Source organism: Panthera leo, chromosome B3 (assembly GCF_018350215.1).
Source record: "Panthera leo isolate Ple1 chromosome B3, P.leo_Ple1_pat1.1, whole genome shotgun sequence".
NCBI lineage: Eukaryota > Metazoa > Chordata > Mammalia > Carnivora > Felidae > Panthera > Panthera leo.
The window spans coordinates 113,277,637-113,296,424 of NC_056684.1; the positions used below are offsets into that span (position 1 = coordinate 113,277,637).

Sequence of the window (18,788 nt, forward strand, 5' to 3'; positions counted from 1 at the left end):
GAGACTCAAATTCGGGAATAGCTTGATTCCATTTCACTAGGCCTTTTTATGATATCATTTTATTTCTTCCTAAAAAATTCAGATCTTTTGTGATTCTTTTTTATAAATTAAATTTTTTTAACTATCAATGAAGGTTCTTATTTTTTCAGATCAGTGTTTCAGAAGATTCTATAATTTTTATCTTTTGTTTAAAAAAACTGCTTTTGTTCCAGGACCCTGTCCCAAAATTTTAGGAATTTGATGGTATCAGAGTTAATGTAAGTATAGCAATATGCCCACAATATAGCAAAGAAGAAATAAATTTAAGAGAAATATATTTTCAAAAACAGTGGATAGAGCCTAGACATATTAATCAATAGCTTTCCAGACTCTGAGAGGAATTTCTTTTCTAGATAGAGTTTTGATGGAAAAGTCATCTGAGGTCTATACTTGCTTAACCTCTGAAACAGAACAAAATCAGTCAGAAAGAAAGTAGGAGTGGTTTTCACTCATATCCACTGTGCATCTCTGTCTACGATATAGATTATATGCTGGTCATCTGATAGCTCACACAGTTTACTTTCCTATTTTTCAAACACTACAACTACACATTAACTTGAGGAAGAATGTTATTCTTGGAAAGTTATACATTTTGGATCATTGAGATAAAGATGGTTAAGCTGTGGCTGGATATTTCAGTTCTACAGCTATCTTGTCAGAAGCAAACATCTTGGAAAGAGCACAGCAGAACTAAAGGATACAATCCTACCAATAACTTGCTTAGACAAATTATTTCACCTATTATTTTTCAGTATCTTTTTCTAGAAATACAGTTTTTCCCTAAAAATACATAGATGATATTTACATATATGTGTATGTGTCTATCAATATCAGTGTACAAGTAATAGATATGTTCACTGTGGAAAAAATTTAGGAAATCTAGATAGGGGAAAAGTTAAAAAAAATCACTACTACAGAGAGCTATTAAAATTTTGGTGTACCGCCTTTTGGGCTTTTATACTACATGTATATTATATACACACAAATAAAATAACACACAATATACAGATAGAAATAAATTTTTAAAAGTTTATATTGATAAAAAGTGAGATTATAGAGCTAAGGAAACAAATTAAGGACTAGAACAGCACTGTTGAAGAACTAATAAGTGATACAGAACCAGTAGGGAATAGAAGAGAGGTGGCTGAAAATTTAATGGCTTGGAGCAAAAGCTGGAAATACTCACCATAAACACAGAGGGGTAAAAGAAAGGTTAAAGCAAATTGGTTAACAATGATAGATGAGATACAAAGAAGAGTCAAGAAAAAGATTACTGGTGTCTGTGAGGAAGAGAACCCTACAAATGGGACTAAAAAAGTATTTAGAAAATTGATAGAGTGAAACTTCACTGAAGTGAAAAACTGAATTTGCAGATCAAAAAGTTACTTTGAATACTGAAATTAGTAAAAAAAGAATCAGTATCAACTTATATTCTGATTGTTACTGAAGAAAGACTCCTTCAGTCATTCATGCAAAAGCAAAAGTCATCTCCAAAGGAGAAAGCTAGACTGTTCTCAGATTTCTCCACAACAAAGTGCAACACTGGAAGAACAGTATCAACAAAGTGTTTTCTCTTTCTTTCTTTTTTCTCTTCTTCTTTTTTTATTTCTTGAGAGAGAGCATGCAGGAGCAGGGGAGGGACAGAGGAAGAGGGAGGGGGAGAGAGAATCTTAAGCAGGCTCCATGGTCAACGCCAGCACAGAGCCCAGTGTGGAGCTAGATCTCACAACTGTGAGATCAAGAACTGAGCTGAAATCAAGAGTTGGATGCTCAACTGACTGAGCCATCCAGATGCCCCAACAAAGTTCTGATAAAAGAAGGTATGACTCAAAGTATGACCCAAGAGCATTGTATCTAGCTAGCCATGTTGTTTCTGAGGAATAAAGGCAATAGGCATATAAATCCTCAAATATGAAAGAATCTAGAGAATATAGCATCTAGATCTTTCTGAAAAATGTACTTGTTAAAATGGAGTCAGCCAAGATATGGCTCAAAATAAAAACTGGTTGTGATTATTAAATACATTTAGATATAAATGTAAGATTTAGCAACAATGGAAACTGGTCAGAGAACAGAATGTAAACGTTATACAACATGGCGAAGTAAAACAAAGGTTGGGAGGCAGGTGGGAGGGAATTGGTAATTGTTAATCTCTTTATCTTTCATAGCAACAAATCCATCAATACAGTCTAAAAGTTAAAAGAGTAATATTAATCTACTGTTTAATAATATTGATCTACTGTTTAAGGCTTTTTTAATCATTTTTCTTAACTTTGAGGGATTTTTATTTTTCTCAGTTACTGCTTTCTGAGTGAAGAAGCATTTATCTAAGGTTTAAAATTCTTCAGTTTTAGTTTCTATTAAGTTCAAGTAAAATTAAATTAATATATATATTTTTAAAGTTAGTGTATTCTCATCCCAGAAATGATAAATTTATTCCTGTTCATCCATCATCTGTCCCTGTGACTACCTGTGTTGGGTGATATTCACTAATTGTTAATCCTGAATGTTTCTTGATGTTGAGGTTTTGGATCATTTGTTGCAGTTTTCACTGTATATTTTGTGTTATTTGAACATTGTGTTATGATACACATTTTGATGAAAGTGATATAATGAATATATTACCCTGAACAATAGATTTATACTTATACACAGTTTTTTTAAATACACAGTTTAATATCCTCACTTCTTTTTACATTTATCATGACCTTTCTTTTCTCTTGCCATCATGTTTAATAGCTGCATGGTATTTTATGGGTTTGATATATTTCTTCCTCTGATCCTGATCTTTGTTTTTTTCATCTGTAATGACAGAGTTGGATTAGATTAGTAGTTTGCAATCTTTTTCTTTAAACTGTAGAATCTTTCCAATAAACAAAACAGTATATAACTCTTAGAATATAGTTTCAAAGCTCCATGGATTAGGTAATTTCTGAGGTTATTCCATTTACCACAAAAACTAGTTTTTTCCTTAGGAGTATTTTCTTGAGTGACTGCTTTCCATGTGTTAAAAAAAAAAAAAGAAATCAGGTAATAGCTATGATCTTTAAAAATCAGTATTTTAAAGTACAAGGGAAGGGCCTTTAAAAACCATCCAGCCTATTTCCCTAACTTTTTCATATAAGGAAACCAAGTTTAAGTTGCTCGACTAACATTGCCCAGCCAACTAAAATGAATGAGGCTTGAGCCCTGATCCTGACTTCCAATCTGTTCCTTCTCCCACAGTACACGTGAATATATATTTTTAAAAATGATGGGCAGGAAAGATAACAACTTTATCTTAACCTATTTCACATGTAGACTAACTTGTAAATATCAGGAAATATAATTTATAGTGTATTTATTTTCTTCCTTATAAAAAGAGATCAGCGGTGCAGGCATTATTGAACTCTTAAGTTCTAAGAGTTAGAAAGGAAAGTGAGTGGGATTCTGGCAAGGAAGAAAGCATTTACTTGTCAAAGATTTGGAATTTACTGTGGTTTCTGAGATTAAAATAAGAGTAAAACTTGACTTGGCAGAGGATTAAAAACAAAGCAGCTCCAAAGTGTGTGCACATCATGGAGAAGATGCCATTTTTCCTTCAGGCGTCCAAGGGGGAGGGGAACATTGTTTCTTTGTGTTGCCGGAGCTGATTTATTCAGTTATGATTTCAACATGTCTACAAGGCAAACCCCAGAAAACATTGCACAACAACATCAACCAGAACAAATGGTGCCCTTTTTTTTTTTATATCCCCCCTCTTAAGAGTTTTCAAATAAAACACAGCAGTGTTTTTTGTTATTTTGTTTTCAGATTGTTTAAATGGCTCTGATTATGTTTGACTATTAGGAGTGGCAGGTTTTAGAATCTTAAGTGGTAGTACAGGTTCCTGAACAAGAAAGAGAATTAAAGGTGATGTGACTTGATTATTGGAATGTGTAGAATGCAGACTTGTGAGAGGTATTATGGTCTGCCGCAGGCTGCTCTTGGTAATAGACCTTCTTGTTAAAAGCCCTATTATTATTGGAAATTTATTTTGGAAACTACTAAAAAAGAAATTTGACAGAAAAGTAAAACAAACCTCCTTGTCTCATATTTCCTTTCCACGTAGGGACTTTGAAGAGATACCTTAAATATTGTCAAGTCTCAATTATCCTGGAATGGGTTAGCATTATTACCATCCTCACAAACTTGACTTAAATGCACATGGCTTTACACTAGGTGCAGCACAGAGAAAATTAGCAAACAAGATCATTATCCTTTTGGAGCTTACTAAGAGTTGATATGCCAGCATGTAGCTCAACAATTTCCAAACTCAGTTTTCCACACACTCTCTAAACAAACCCCCCTTCCCCTATTCTCTCTCTTCTTTAATGGCCTCCCCATCCTCTCAGCTGGAAACCTCACATACATCTTGAGTCCTTATGTTTTCTTAGTCTCCACAACCAATCTATCAGCAAGTCCTATCTCTTCTGTCTCCAAAATTGCTTTTGAATATGTTTGTTTCCTTTTCTCCCTTCTCATAGCCATTGCCCTGAACAGGCCCTTTTCACCTTTCATTTCAGTTCTTAGGAGAGCTGCTTATCTATTTCAGGCTTTCCTTTTCCAAGCCATCCTCCATAATGCTGTCAAATTTCTTTAAAGACAGATCTAATCATATCTTTCTCTGGCTTAAAAACCCATGATGGGTCCCTACTACATTGGAGGGATAAAGTCTACCTCCTTAGCTTGTCATGCAAGTGTTTCATAATGTGGCCCCAGTCTGTTTATTCTCACTTTATTTTCTGCCCCAATCCCTGCCCCTACTCCCCATCCTGACTCTCTGCTGCCAAGCACACATGTACATTCACTCTGTCCTACCTGTTTCCTTGTAGTTCCCTGAGCTTGCTCTCTTCTGTGCTTTTGATCATACCGTTTCTTGCTCCATACACACAGAATGCTCTTCTTTGATAAACTGCTTGTATGGAACAACTGAGGAAACCAAGACTTTACAAAGAATACTCTTGACAAAATAGGGCAAAAGAAACAAGCCATGTGTACAGAACCAAGCATTAGGGACAACCATTAGAGCAAAGGTCAGATTAGGAGCTGTAGACTACTTCTACCTGAGGCCAGCCAGGAGAAAGGACTTAATTCCAGAAGGTACTGGAGCCAGAGCAGTGATGAGCTAGTTTGTAACAGTATTAGAGGAGTGCCTCCTTCTGATTACTATAGATAGCCAAGAGCCAGCTCCTATTTTTATAGGTCGAGGATAGGAGAAAAAAGCCATAGTAGATTCCTGGTATAGTTCACGAATTAAGAATTACCCCCCATCTACCTACTACTCCTGACTTATTTCACTTAACAAGGGAGTAAAGAATAGATAAGAACTCACTAAGAGCCTTCACACTGATGCATTGTTAAGAGTCAACAGGACAGAGCCAGAGATGGCACGTTTAAGGAGTAAACTGAATGAAGGAAAATAGTGGCTCTTGACCTTGAGTTCATAAGGAAGCAGAGGCTTTCTCATGCTCGTGTGCCTAGGCCTGCTTCTGCCTGACCTTTGCATATTCCTGATTAACGTTTGTCCTTTTGTACTTGTCTGATTCTTTTTTACAAGTTCTTTTTTATTATGTAAGTAATATATTCACATCTTCAGAGCATTGAGATTGTGGAGGCTGCTTTGACATTCCTATCCCAGTCCCATCATCCCAATCCTAATCATCTCCCCACAGACATCAGAAAATGACTATTTTCAGTCTGGGGTCTCTCCTTCAGACCTTTCTCTATGCACTGACTTAGAGGTAGACATGCAGGTAGGTAGATAGGTTATGAAAAACATATAGTATTGCTCTGGATGTGTGTTTGGGTGTCTTTTCGCCCCACAGAAGTGGTATCCTATACTGCCTCTAATTCGGTATACTTCCTTTTTAGAATCTATAATATATCTTGGAGATCTTTTCATATTAGTACATACAGATGATTTATCACATTTTTTCACCTTCTACCACATAGTGTCATCTCTGGGCTAGCTTGTCCTTTTCCTCTTCTCATGATAATCTCATATAGATGATTAGTAGGTAATAGAGGAAAAAATTACAACAAGCAAGTATTGATCCTGCTGCCAATTAAATAAGGAAGGAGCTTGCAGTTGCTGGCTGGGGGAAGAATGTTTTCCTTAAAAATTAGACTGTCTTAGAAACATTGTTGGACCCAGTTCAAAGGACATCACTGACGTTAACACTTTACCCCCTCCCTTTTTCCTCTCCTACCCCCCAATTACTGGCATTGCTGGAAATTAAATATAACCAGGGCTGTTTGTGGTATGTATACATCTGGTTTTCCCTTTTCTATATGCCTAAGTCCTCTCTCCTCAGTTGCTTCTGTTTAGCACTTAATTTAAATTCCCAAATTAATTCAGGAAGCAAATTTGGAATCTGTAAAATGAAGGTGTTAGGTGATCTTTTAGGGATTTTTTAAAGTTTTAGACAATTTTAAAGAATACATTTTGATAAACTGAAACTTTTCTGTGCTTGATGTAGATTGTGGTTCATTATGAGTATAGATAATTTAATAACATTGAAATAGATGAAACTTGTGCTACTTATTTGTCACTCTTCCCTTGAATGTTTCCTTTAATGTTCAAAGTAAGCCATTCAAAGGACTTCATAACTGTCAAGTATTAATGTTACCACCAAAAATGTAGGACTGAGTCAAAGTGAAGGGGAAGTTCTGAGAAAGTACTTGTGAGATGTTTGCACTTACTATACATTTTTGAGCGTTTAAATATTTAAGACGTACCATCATCTACCAGGAGCAAAGGGTTAGGAGTCAGGAATTGGGGCATCAGTCCCAGCCCATCACTGACTCACTTTGTGATGGCAGGTCACTCCTTGCTCTTAAATTTCCCCATCTGTAACATGTAATAGATTATTTCTGACTCTTAACTTACCCAGGGATGTTTTCTGAAATAATAAAGATAACCACTGCCAGTTATTTTGTGCTGCTTGGTAAAAGATTCTACATAAATTAATAGCAGTAGGGTGGTGTTTGCATTATTTAAGAAAGTTCTTGAAAGTGAGAAAAGTACTCAGAATAGAAAAGTACTCAGTACTCAGAACTGTTCATCATTTCTTTTAGGCCAATGCATGCTGTAGGTTAGGTAGAATAGTCGTGAAAACTAACATAAAAGTAAAAGTGTGTAACATTGTAGGAGTAAATCCAAGATGTTTTTACATACATAGCTCTTTCCAACTCTAGTATTCTGAGTCATTTGCTGAGTTTTACAAAGTTAGTAACCCATATTTGTTTGTTTTTTTGTGGGGGGGGGGCAGGGGTATATTTGTATTTTTATGTTGTTCAAATATACTCCATGAGTTCTGTCACTTAGACAATCTTGGAAAAGAAAATCATATGTAAAATTTGCCACTTTATTTGAATTCTAACCCTTTCTGTGGAGTTACTGTGTCAGGTTCTCTTTCTGAATTCTACTTTTCACCTTGTGATTGATTGCTTCTTGTTACAAAAACATGAAGGGACTCTTAACCTCCTTGCAAAAGACCTGTTCTTTTGGTTGATGCAAAACACCAGTAAACTCTCTTAAGGAAAAAACAATTGTAGATGAAAGGAAATATTTATTTGAGGAAGAGTTTAAAGAAATACATTCTTTCTCATTGTACTTCTTTCCAAATTGATGTCACCCCGAGGGGATGTGAGAATTTTTTCAAAGTTTAATGTCCAACTGGTGAACAAAACTGACCCTTGATCGCATAAAGCCCAGCAGTGTTTGCTGTGTGTTTTCTGCATCTGGAGACTATTCTGTTATGATTTGAAAAATTAAGATTACAATTTTTAAAGTATATATTTCACAATCAAAGTATTTATAAACACATATGAATCTTGTATAACCTATGCTGAAACAGAATGGTTATGTTTATATCTCAGTAGGTAAACTACTCTGGAATGCTTCAAACCAGTCTCGGCTGAAACAAGACATTTTGAACTATGTCGTAAAGATGGATCTGTTTTCTTATTCAGCAGTTTCATATGAATTTTGAAAGATGGCTGGTGTTGAGTTAGTCCCACATTTAAGTTTGTTTACTTCTTATGCGAGTAGAACATGTTTTCTTTCTATCTGTAGACTTAGTAGTTGGTCTTGGAGTATAGCTTTGCAGGTAAAACAAGGCTGCTTTTTGATTCCTCTTGAAGTTTAGAATTCAAATCAGTCAAGTGACCAAGCAGGGCAATTGGAGAGGATACCACTGACATACTTTAATCTGTTGTTTTTCCTCTCTTTGCTTGCAAACTTCAACTGAATTGCAGCTTTGTATTCTAAAAAATTGTTATTAAAATAAAGGCAGTTTGATAGTGTTATAGAAAATTTGGAAAATGGAGAGAGGGGAATGAACTGTAATATATAGGATTTGAACTGGGTCTTGAAGAATACATGGTTCTTAATATATTCCAGACCGCCTCTTGGGCATATTTTTGTTCTGTGTGACTAGTATGTTATATGTGCATATGGCTAGATAATTTGAGATTTATTTAATTCAGTGGAGGCAGACATTTTAAAGTTGTAGAGATGACTTTCACTGTGAATGAATTTAAGATAGAAGATAGCATTGCAACATTAGTGCATTCTTCTGCCTTTAAGAATGGAACCACATTTTTTTTTTTTTTGCATAAAAATAATGATTGGGCTCCCAAGATTGTTTGAGTGCCTTATGCATGTTTTAGCTGGCAATAATCTTAGCCATCTTGTATTCAGCATCTGGTTTATACATGAGACCCCTATAATTAGCCAGTAGTACTTCTCGGCCTTGTCTTTCACAAAGATTTATAGTATACTTCAGGTGGTGTCAGACAGCAGGCAGAATACTGAATAGCTAACTCTCGTAATTAAAAAAAATTGCCTCCCTGATACCAGTATTATTAAAATATGATTTAAAAAACCATCTTCTCTCATCATTTGACATGATTAATAACCTTACTTTCTGAAAAACCTAAGAAGTTTAAGCTTCTTGTATGTGGTTTTGGAGCCTTAGGAAAGCTGGAAGAACCTAGGCTTTAGAGAGGATAGGCTCGTGATGTGTTCTGGAGTGTTATGCAAGGAGGAATTATTAGGCCAGGTGCCTTTCACGTCTGTTGTATTTGCCGGAGCCAAAAATCAAAGGAACAAGAGTGTCTCAGGAAAAATATATTTTCTTCCCAGAGCAAGATGACTTTTTAATACCTGTAAGAGTCCAGATTATATGTAATCAATATCAAAAAAAGGCAGGTTTGTTTTCTGAGTGGTTATCAAGTTGATACACACTCCTGTTGCTGTGTTCTGCTTAAACTGTAATTATCAGAGAAATCTTGTTAAGGAGAATTTTCTGAAGTGAAGCCGGCTAATTACATCAGACCCTTTGGCTTTATGTAGAGTTATTAGCATGGCATGAACTGAGAGCTGATTGTGTAACCTATTCATTTGGAAAAATCCTTCACCTCAAACTTTGCTTCAAATCCATGACTTCTAATGGAAAAGGCACGGTGAGAGGCAACACTAGATTTCCAAACCCGCTTTCCTTAAGAATCTCTGACCAAATTGCCCTGTATGAATAGATCCCAACAAGGGTTTGAGATTGGTTAGTTTCAGGACATCTTATTTAAACCTTCTTCTAGGGAAAGGTCTATACTGGCTAGTCCTATAAATATCAAAATTATCAACACGGTGATGACAATGTAATTAGCCACATCTATCAGCAGTGTATAATCAACCATATCTAAGGCTGCTGAAAGCTCCACTGTGGTAAAAATTCTGGCTCTACTTTTGACTCTCATTAATGACCCTAAGGATTTTGGAGTGAACTCCGTAAGTGGCCTTGAATCTAACCTGGAGTCTATTGTGTACTTCTAGGTTGGAAAGCTACATCAAAACAAAACTCACTTTATAGGTAGGATATTACAATAGAGTGAGAAATTGGCAGTAAGAAGTTTTAGTGAATAGGACCCTCAAAGAAAGCTTAAATAAGTGATTGTTGCACTCAGACCTTAAAAACGATTGTTTAAACTGTTAAAGTAAATTTTATGTAAATTGTTCATGCTAAATATTTTCATTATATATTCCTATTCCTTTGTACTTCTCATTTGATGAAGTTTTCAAACTGTGGTTTGCTGGAGGGGGAAAAAAAAAACAAAACCCAAACCACATAGGACAAATTGAATTACAAACCTGGTGTGGTCTTTTAACTCAATTACATCTAATTTGTGTTATTTTAGTCATCCTGGGTGGCAGCTGTTCTGTGTGAATGCCCATAAACATTTTCAGTGTAAGATTTGTCTAGATTATAACTTCATAAGATTGATAGTAGCCTATTTCTATTTTAAGGAACAAAGTTAATCTATTAATTTGGTGTATCAGGACCACTTTAAAAGTTAAAAATTTAATTGGTTTATTTTTTACATAGACCTTTGAACATCTAATGTTTTTTAAATGTTAATTTTTATATAAATTTACCCCGTTTTCTTATTTCTTAAGTTTCTACTTAAATTTCTCCTAAAAATAGCATCTTAATTACTTCATTACTTAAGTCATTCAGACAGTTATCAATTTGAAGGGAAGGGCATACAGAATTTTAGATTCTGATATACCCAAATAAATATTTTGTCATTCTAAGGCAACATTTGGAATGATCTGGAAAGAAAGACATAAGAGAATATGGATTCAGGGTTCATTGATTCAGTATAATTGAGATGGAACTTTTAGTTAGAAATGAGTTAAGACTGAGTCTCAAATGCAGTTGCATTTACAGAAATGAAGACATTGAAACTCAAGATACTCATGCAAAATTTGACACAGGAAGCACTTAAATGGATGGTGTCTAACAATTGATGCTAACTTGCCCACTTTTATTGTCTGGGGATTTATCTTTTGAGCAACATACTCAGTTTAATTCGCTGAGTATCACTAAGTTGGATAGGAAAAGGACACTCAAATGTCTTTTTAATATCAGAGGTGAAATCTGTACAATCAGTAGAAAAATGCAGAAGCAGGGCGACTGGGTGGCTCAGTGGGTTGAGCGTCCAACTTTGGCTCAGGTCATGATCTCATGGTTCGTGAGTTCAAGCCCCACATCAGGCTCGCTGCTGTCAGCACAGAGCACGCTTCAGATCCTCTGTAAGGAGGATCTTTGTCTCTCCCCTGCTGTGTTCTCTCTCTCTCTCTCTCTCTCTCTCTCTCTCTCTCTCTCTCTCTCAAAAATAAACATTAAAAAAGAAAAAGAAAAATACAGAAGTGAACATACATGATAGAAGAGCCTCAGCTAGTTTTCTAAGGTGGGCAAGTGGGACAATACTAAGTAGGCAATTACAGTGAAGAGATACTATCCAACAGAGACAGAAATGGAAGAAAAATCTTAACTCCTCAAAAATGATCTGTGATCTATGAATATGTTTGGAAAGACATTTCTTAAACTATATTCAGTAATTTTCTTTCTTTTTTTAAAAAATCAGATCATGTTTTATTAAAATTTTTGAAAAGTCTTTACATTTAAATAATTTGGAGATGGCAAACTATTAATATACTCTTCTCAAACTTCTCACTTATGACTATGAGGCATCATGATGAGCATCACACTGTTTTCACAGGGCCTATACTGAGCCTCATGTTTCTTCCCCAGGACTTAAGACATCATTACCAATCAATTGGATTTGGTACTTGAGATGAAACTTCTTTGCCATCTTGAGATAGGCAGTCTTTTTTGGTAAAGGAAATTGAAGATGAGTTGGAGTAATTTTCAATTGGCAACTGAAAACCTGCAGTGGATTAGGTATTGTTCTAGGTACTGACACTTCAAAGATGAATAAGCTATAGGTTCCTGCTTTGGAGGAACTTATGTGTAGTAGGGATGGCAAACATGTAACTAATTTATAGCACGGTGTGGTAGGTGATGAGACAGAGGTTTGAATAAATTAAAAGCTTATTTTGTTATGGGGAGAGTACAGGACTTAAGTTAGGACATTAGATCAAAGCAAGTGTTTTTTTTTACAAAATACTACTATACATGAGACTTACAGCCAATTAATCAGTTACTGGTTGACCTATATAGACTTAGGAATATAAATTGATTAAATTTATAGTGTCTATCAGTTGCCTATACTACTTCCCTACCATTCTATTCTTAAAGAAGAAAGTAACAATTCGATCACCATTTATTCTAAGCACTTGCTTGTATATTATCTCATTTTAATTAGTTGTGAACTACACCAAATTCAGTAACTTTTTTTAAAGCTATATTCCTCTTTTATGTCTGACCCTATCTACTTATCTTCTACTTGAAACATTCCCCCCGCCCCCCCCCCCCTCCCCACTCTCCCCCCCCCTGGTCTTTTAGTGGCAGTATATTTTCTGGTTCCCCTCCTGCCTTTCTAACCTTACTTGGTGTCATCTTTGCTGGCTTCACTTCTGCATTAGTTATCTATTGCTATAACAAATTATCCTGGGGAGCCTGGCTGGCTCAGCAGGTGGAACATGTGACTCATGATCTTGAGGTTGTGAGTTTGAGCCCCACATTGGGTGTGGAGATTACTTAAAAAAATCACTCTAAAATTTAACAGCTTAAAACAATGAACATTTATCATCTCACAGTTTCTGTGGGCTAGTAATACCACATGCACATGATAAACATCCAGGCATTCAATAAATATTGTTGAATCTTCACAAATGGATGCCATTATGCTAGTTGAGGTTCTCATCACTTCACACCTAAATGACTCCACCAACTTCTGTTCTGGCTTCCAGTCTTTACCTTCATGCTGCTGTTAAACCAGCCTTTCTAAAGAAATCCATGCTTCTGCTTCTCTGATTAATAATCACTTCTGATCTTTAAGATCTTTAAAGCCTAATCTTTAAGTGTATATTAGTCTTTTTGGCATGCAAAAAATTCCCTAAACCAGCCTCATCCTATTTATTCAACCATGTTTCTTAACAAATACCTACTTTACTTAACTGCTTATTTATACCTCATACCAGGCACCACCCTCATTCCTTATACTATGTTCAGTTTTACTTTTTGTTTTTGGTCTTCATCATTGATTAACTCCCTCATCTGTCATATATATATGACAGATATATATATATATATATATTTTTTTTTTAATTTTTTAATGTTTATTATTGACAGGGAGAGAGACAGAGACAGAGACAGAGATGGAGCATGAGTGGGGAAGGGGCAGAGAGAGAGGGAGACACAGAATCTGAAACAGGCTCCAGGCTCTGAGCTGTCAGCACAGAGCCCGACGCGGGGCTCGAACTCACGGACAGCAAGATCATGACCTGAGCCGAAGTCGGATGCTCAACCGACTGAGCCACCCAGGCGCCCCATTTTTATATTTTACTGATTCTTTCTTTTTTCTTTAGGTTTGTTTATTTATTTATTTATTTATTTGCCCCCTTACTGATTATTTCTTAGCTCAGAACTCATTATGTCCCTTCTACCTTTTTCATGAAGCCACTTTAGACTTCTCTGGTACACTGTAGGTTTTAATCTTTGAATTCCTGTTATATTAGTGCCAATATGAAACAGTGTATTTATTTATCTTTAGTTTATTCAGTTAACTTCCCTGCCCACCTAGATTTCCAGTTCTGTAAAAGCCAAATCCTTTTACTTCTTGCATCTCTGTTGCACTGTGCTCTCTAATACGCGTTGGTTGATTGACTAACAACTAGAAAACTTGACTTAGCTGTAAAGAAAACCTCTGTGAGGGTTGTCCAGGTAGATCAGTCAGTTGACCATCTGACTCTTGGTTTTGGCTCAGGTGATGATCTCACGGTTCATGCATTTGAGCCCTGCATTGGGCTCCACGCTCATGGTATGGAATTGGAATTCTCTCTCTCCCTCTCTCTCTGCACCTCCCCTGCTCGTGCTTTCTTTGTCTCTCTTAAAATAAATAAACTTAAAAAAAAAAACAAAAAACTTCTTTGTGGTGCTGCTGAATGATTTGAACTCCCAGAGCCAGAAATGAGGATGAGCTGGGACTTAAGGACAGTTTGGAACTATTTCATCATTTTCCTGAAGAAGTGTTGCTGTATGAAGTGATTAATTTAAAAAAATGTTCCCTGAGGCCAACTCTCAAAACTGGTGGTTAGCCTTGCACTATCAAAGCAAACACTTCAGAGTCCCCTGGAGCAGAACAGGTATTAAGTAGCAAGCAATTCAAGGTCTCTGATCCCTGGCCTGCTTCTTCTATGGGCCTGGCCAAGCCCTTTGGCATAGATAAGTAGAACAAGGAATTTACTTTTATCTTCTCTCTCTCTCCCCTCTCTGTCTCTCTCTCTCCCTCCCTCCCTTCCTCCCCCTACCCCCAGGTTTCTTGGGTTTGATTCACAAAGAAAGGGCAATCATTGAAACTTTCTGTCAGCATCTTTTCATTCACCTAGAAAAGTTAAAGTCAGGTAATAATATTAATCAAAATATAAGTACACATACAGGATAAAAATAATGTTGGTGCTAATTGTATTCCATAATATTCTTTGTATACTTTTGTATCAGCCTTGGAGAATGAGGTCTGAGAGTCAGCCTCAGTTCTTTTGGTAACTTTAAGTTTACTTCTGGGCTTTTGCTAAGATAGAAATCCATTCACATTTTTCATTTCTACCACTATTCCTTTGTATCCTGTTGTTATTATTATTATTATTATTATTATTATTATTATTATTATTTTGTTCTCCCTCTTTCTCTACCTTTCTGTTCCTCTTCGTTATTTTCCCTCTAAAGCTATAAGTAGGGTTTGGTGATGGTGAGAAAAGAAGAGGAGCAAATTTTTGTTACAGCTGGCTCAAATTCTTTCTAGGTTTGTATTTCAGGATTATTTATAATGTCAAGTCTGTGATTTAGGTTATTATTTGCACATTTTAGGTTTCCCTGTAGCTAAATTACTGGTATTTATACAAAAAAGTTTTTTTTTTTCCATTGTTATTTGTTCATGTAGGTGTTTCAGCCAAGATTCCTCTCTTTAGCACTGGAATATTTGAATTAGAGAAATTAAGGAAGTTGAAAAGGTTAAAGCTCTTGATTCTTGCCTTTTATCCTCATAGCTAATGACTTTTGGATATGTTTCCTGGAGAAGATAAAGGATACCTCAGTTCATACATCCTGCCTCTGCATTCCTTCCTCCAGACCTCCTGCACTCATCAGGGCCTTCTCATGAAAGCCAGTCCATTGATATTAGCTCTATCATATCTTTTAGTTTTCTTCTTTACGCATCCCATACGTCTCCACATTTACTCCACTTCCTTTTCCAGGGGGAAACCTCAGCTGTGTTTAAAGGTAAACGGGGCAGAGAATTAGGAGGGGAGAGAGAGTGAGGATGGGGCAGAGGTAGGCATGAAACCAGATCAGAAGAGTTTGAGCATGGTCCTCAAAGGACGCGACTGCCTTTTCTAACCAACTGCTACCCTATTCTGCCGTATTCCTGCTGCCATCACTTCTATACTTCTAAAGAAGTTGAAAATAAGAATTAAACAAATTCATTTGAATTTCAGTCCTCAGTACTCAAATAAAAGTGCTTTTCTGAATGTCTCCGAAGATGTTCTGAAGACCAAATGTCATAGTTTTTGCTTAGTTTCCATCTTTTTTGATCACCACTGCATTTTATACAAAATTGAACATTCTCTTCCTGGAGAAAGAAAAAGACTTATTGGATACAACTTTTGCCACATGAAACCTTGTCTAATCAGCCTCATTTGAAAGTGCACATTTCACTTGATGGCATTTGCAAATTCTCCTCCTCCCCCTCCCACCAGAACTTGCAATATGAAAGTGCTTCCATATGCTAAAAGCTAGTGTACTCATTTTGCTGGAGAAAAAAAGAAGAATGTACTCTATTGACTTGCTGTCATATAAACATGAAGCTACAATGTGGGCAGGCTTGGCAATGGCAACCTCTCAGAATTCACTGTAAACAGCTCTGTAGGCCTGAGCCTCACTACTCTTCAAGACAAGAGTGGAGAGATGTTTTTTTTTCCCTATAAAAAAATAGTTAAAAATGCAATTGTGAGTTTTGTATGGTTCCAGATATTTAAATGCAGTTAAAATATACTATTAAACTCTGATATCTAACAGATTTGAACATTTTAAATAGCTAAATACTTTTGGGGCGCCTGGGTGGCTCAGTCGGTTAGGCGTCCGACTTCGGCTCAGGTCATGATCTCACGGTCCGTGGGTTCGAGCCCCACGTCGGGCTCTGTGCTGACAGCTCAGAGCCTGGAGCCTGTTTCGGATTCTGTGTCTCCCTCTCTCTGACCCTCCCCTGTTCATGCTCTGTCTCTCCCTGTCTCAAAAATAAATAAAAAACGTTAAAAAAAATTAAAAAAAAAACACCCAAAACTAAATACTTTTGCTTTCAGATTGTTTATGTATCGCAAGGCATTTATTCCAATAGCCACTGTCTGGTCTGCGCCCCCAATACTTATGCCTGGAGTATAGCAAAAGTCTTCTGCTTGATCTCCCTAGCATTAGTCATTTTCCTTTTTAACCTGTCCTACCTGGTGCCATGGGATAATCTTTCTTAAATAACATTATGCCCTTTCCTATCAATTGATCTCATTTATCCTAATCTCACCAATATTTCTCTCAAAACCTGATATATAATTTTCTTGAAGGAATCTTCATGATAATCCCATCTGGCCCTGTTTTTACTTTTCAACCAAGCTTCTGTTATATTATATTTATGCTGACTTATTGAAGACTTTTTTTTATTGCTGAATAATTTCCTTTCCAAGTGGATATCAGTGTGATAGAAATACTATCTTCTATTTCTTTTGATTGGAGTCTTATACACTTCTGAGCAAATAATGGACATTAAATATATGTTCTGTTATTACAGGTTATTAAATTAAAAATTATGGCTATTTGTTTAAATTATATAAATTATTAAATGAAAGAAATGAGTGATGGTGCCTGCACAATGCTTACTATGTACTAGAGACTATAAAATAAATCCTACTGAAGTCTATACTTTGTCTTCTTTAAAGATATATATATCTTTATATATATAATATATATAATATAATATAATATATAATAATATATAATAATACATAATAATATATAATATATATATGTAAAGATATATATATATAAAGATATATATAAGATATATATAAAGATATATATATATATATATATATATATATATATATATATATATATATATAGCTTGGCTTTTAGAATTGATGGTTTTATCTTTAAAAAAATTTTTTTTTAAATGTTTATTTTTGAGATGCACTCACACACACACACACACACGAGTGTGAGCAGGAGGGGTGCAGAGAGAGAGGGGGAGACACAGAATCTGAAGCAGGCTCCAGGCTCTGAGCTGTCAGCACAGAGCCTGACGCAGGGCTCAAACTCATGAGCTGTGAGACCATGACCTGACCCGAAGTCAGTCGCTTCACTGACTGAGCCACAGGGGCACCTGGGTGGCTCAGTTGGTTAAGCATCTGACTCTTGATCTTGGCTCAGGTCTGATCTCAAAGTTCATGAGATTGAACCCCGCATCAGGGTCTGCGCTGTTAGTGCAGAGCCAGCTTGGGATTCTCTCTCTCCCTCCCTCTCTCTCTGCCCATCCCCTGTGTGCACTCTTTCTCTCTCAAAAATGAATAAACTTGAAAAAATAAACTCCTAAAGGAAAGCTTAAAGAGAAAAATATTTGTTCCCTTGGGTTAGATGGATATTTCTTGTCTATAACTCCAAAAGCATGATTTGTAGAAGATCGAATTGATAAATTGAACTTCTTCAAAGTTAGAGATTTCTACTCTTTAAAAGGTAATAAAAAGACAAGCCACAGAGTGTGAGTTAATATTTACAAGACCTACATATGATAAAGGACTTATACTCAGAATATATAAAGAACTCTGAAAACTAAATAATAAGAAACTAGACAACCCAACAAAAGATAGACAGAGAAAGGATTTGAACAGCTCTTTTACCAAAGAAGATATATGGATGACAAATGAGCACATGAAAAGAAGCTCAACATCATTAATTAGGGAAATGCAAATTAAAATGAGTGCAAATTAAAATGAGACACCACACTTATTGGTATGACTGTAGTTAAAAAGACTGACTATATAGGGGTTCCTGGCTGGTGCAGTTGGTTGGGCATCTGACTCTCGATTTTGGCTCAGGTTATGATTTCACAGTTCATGAGTTCGAGCCCTGCATTGGGTTCTGCACTGATGGTGTGGACCTGCTTGGGCTTCTGTCTCTCCTTCTCTCTGCCCCTCCCCTGCTTGTGGTCTCTCTTTCTCTCTAAATAAACTTTAAAAAAAAAAAAAAAAAGATGGACTGTACCAAGTGTTGGCAAGGATGTGGAGGATCTAGAACTCTCATGCCCAGCTGGTGGGAACATAAAATAGTACAACCACTTTCAAAAGCAGTTTTGCAGTTATTTTTCTTTTTTCTAAATTCATTGAGATATAATTGACATACAACATGTGAAAGCAAGGCATAAAAAGTATTGAGTTGATACTTTTATATATTGCAAAAGGATTGCCACCATAGCATTAACTAATGTACATCACATTGCATAATTAGCATTTCTTTTTTGGAGTGAGAACATTAAGATCTACTCTCTTAGCAAGTGTTAAGTATATAATACAGTATTATTAGCTGTTATCATTATGGTGTGTATTAAATCCCCAGAACTTGCTAACCTTTTAAGCAGAAGTTTGAACCTTTTGACTAATATCTCCCCATTTCCCCTACCCTCTGTTCCTGATAACTACCACTCTACTCTCTGGCAGTTTC

The 18,788-nt window shown here is 36.0% G+C and overlaps 1 protein-coding gene across 4 annotated transcripts in view; it reads left to right on the forward strand.

Annotated features, from left to right (window-relative positions):
• RAD51B (RAD51 paralog B) overlaps positions 1–18,788 on the forward strand; it is a 640,959-nt gene that overhangs the window by 110,092 nt on the left and 512,079 nt on the right. The window lies entirely within an intron of this gene.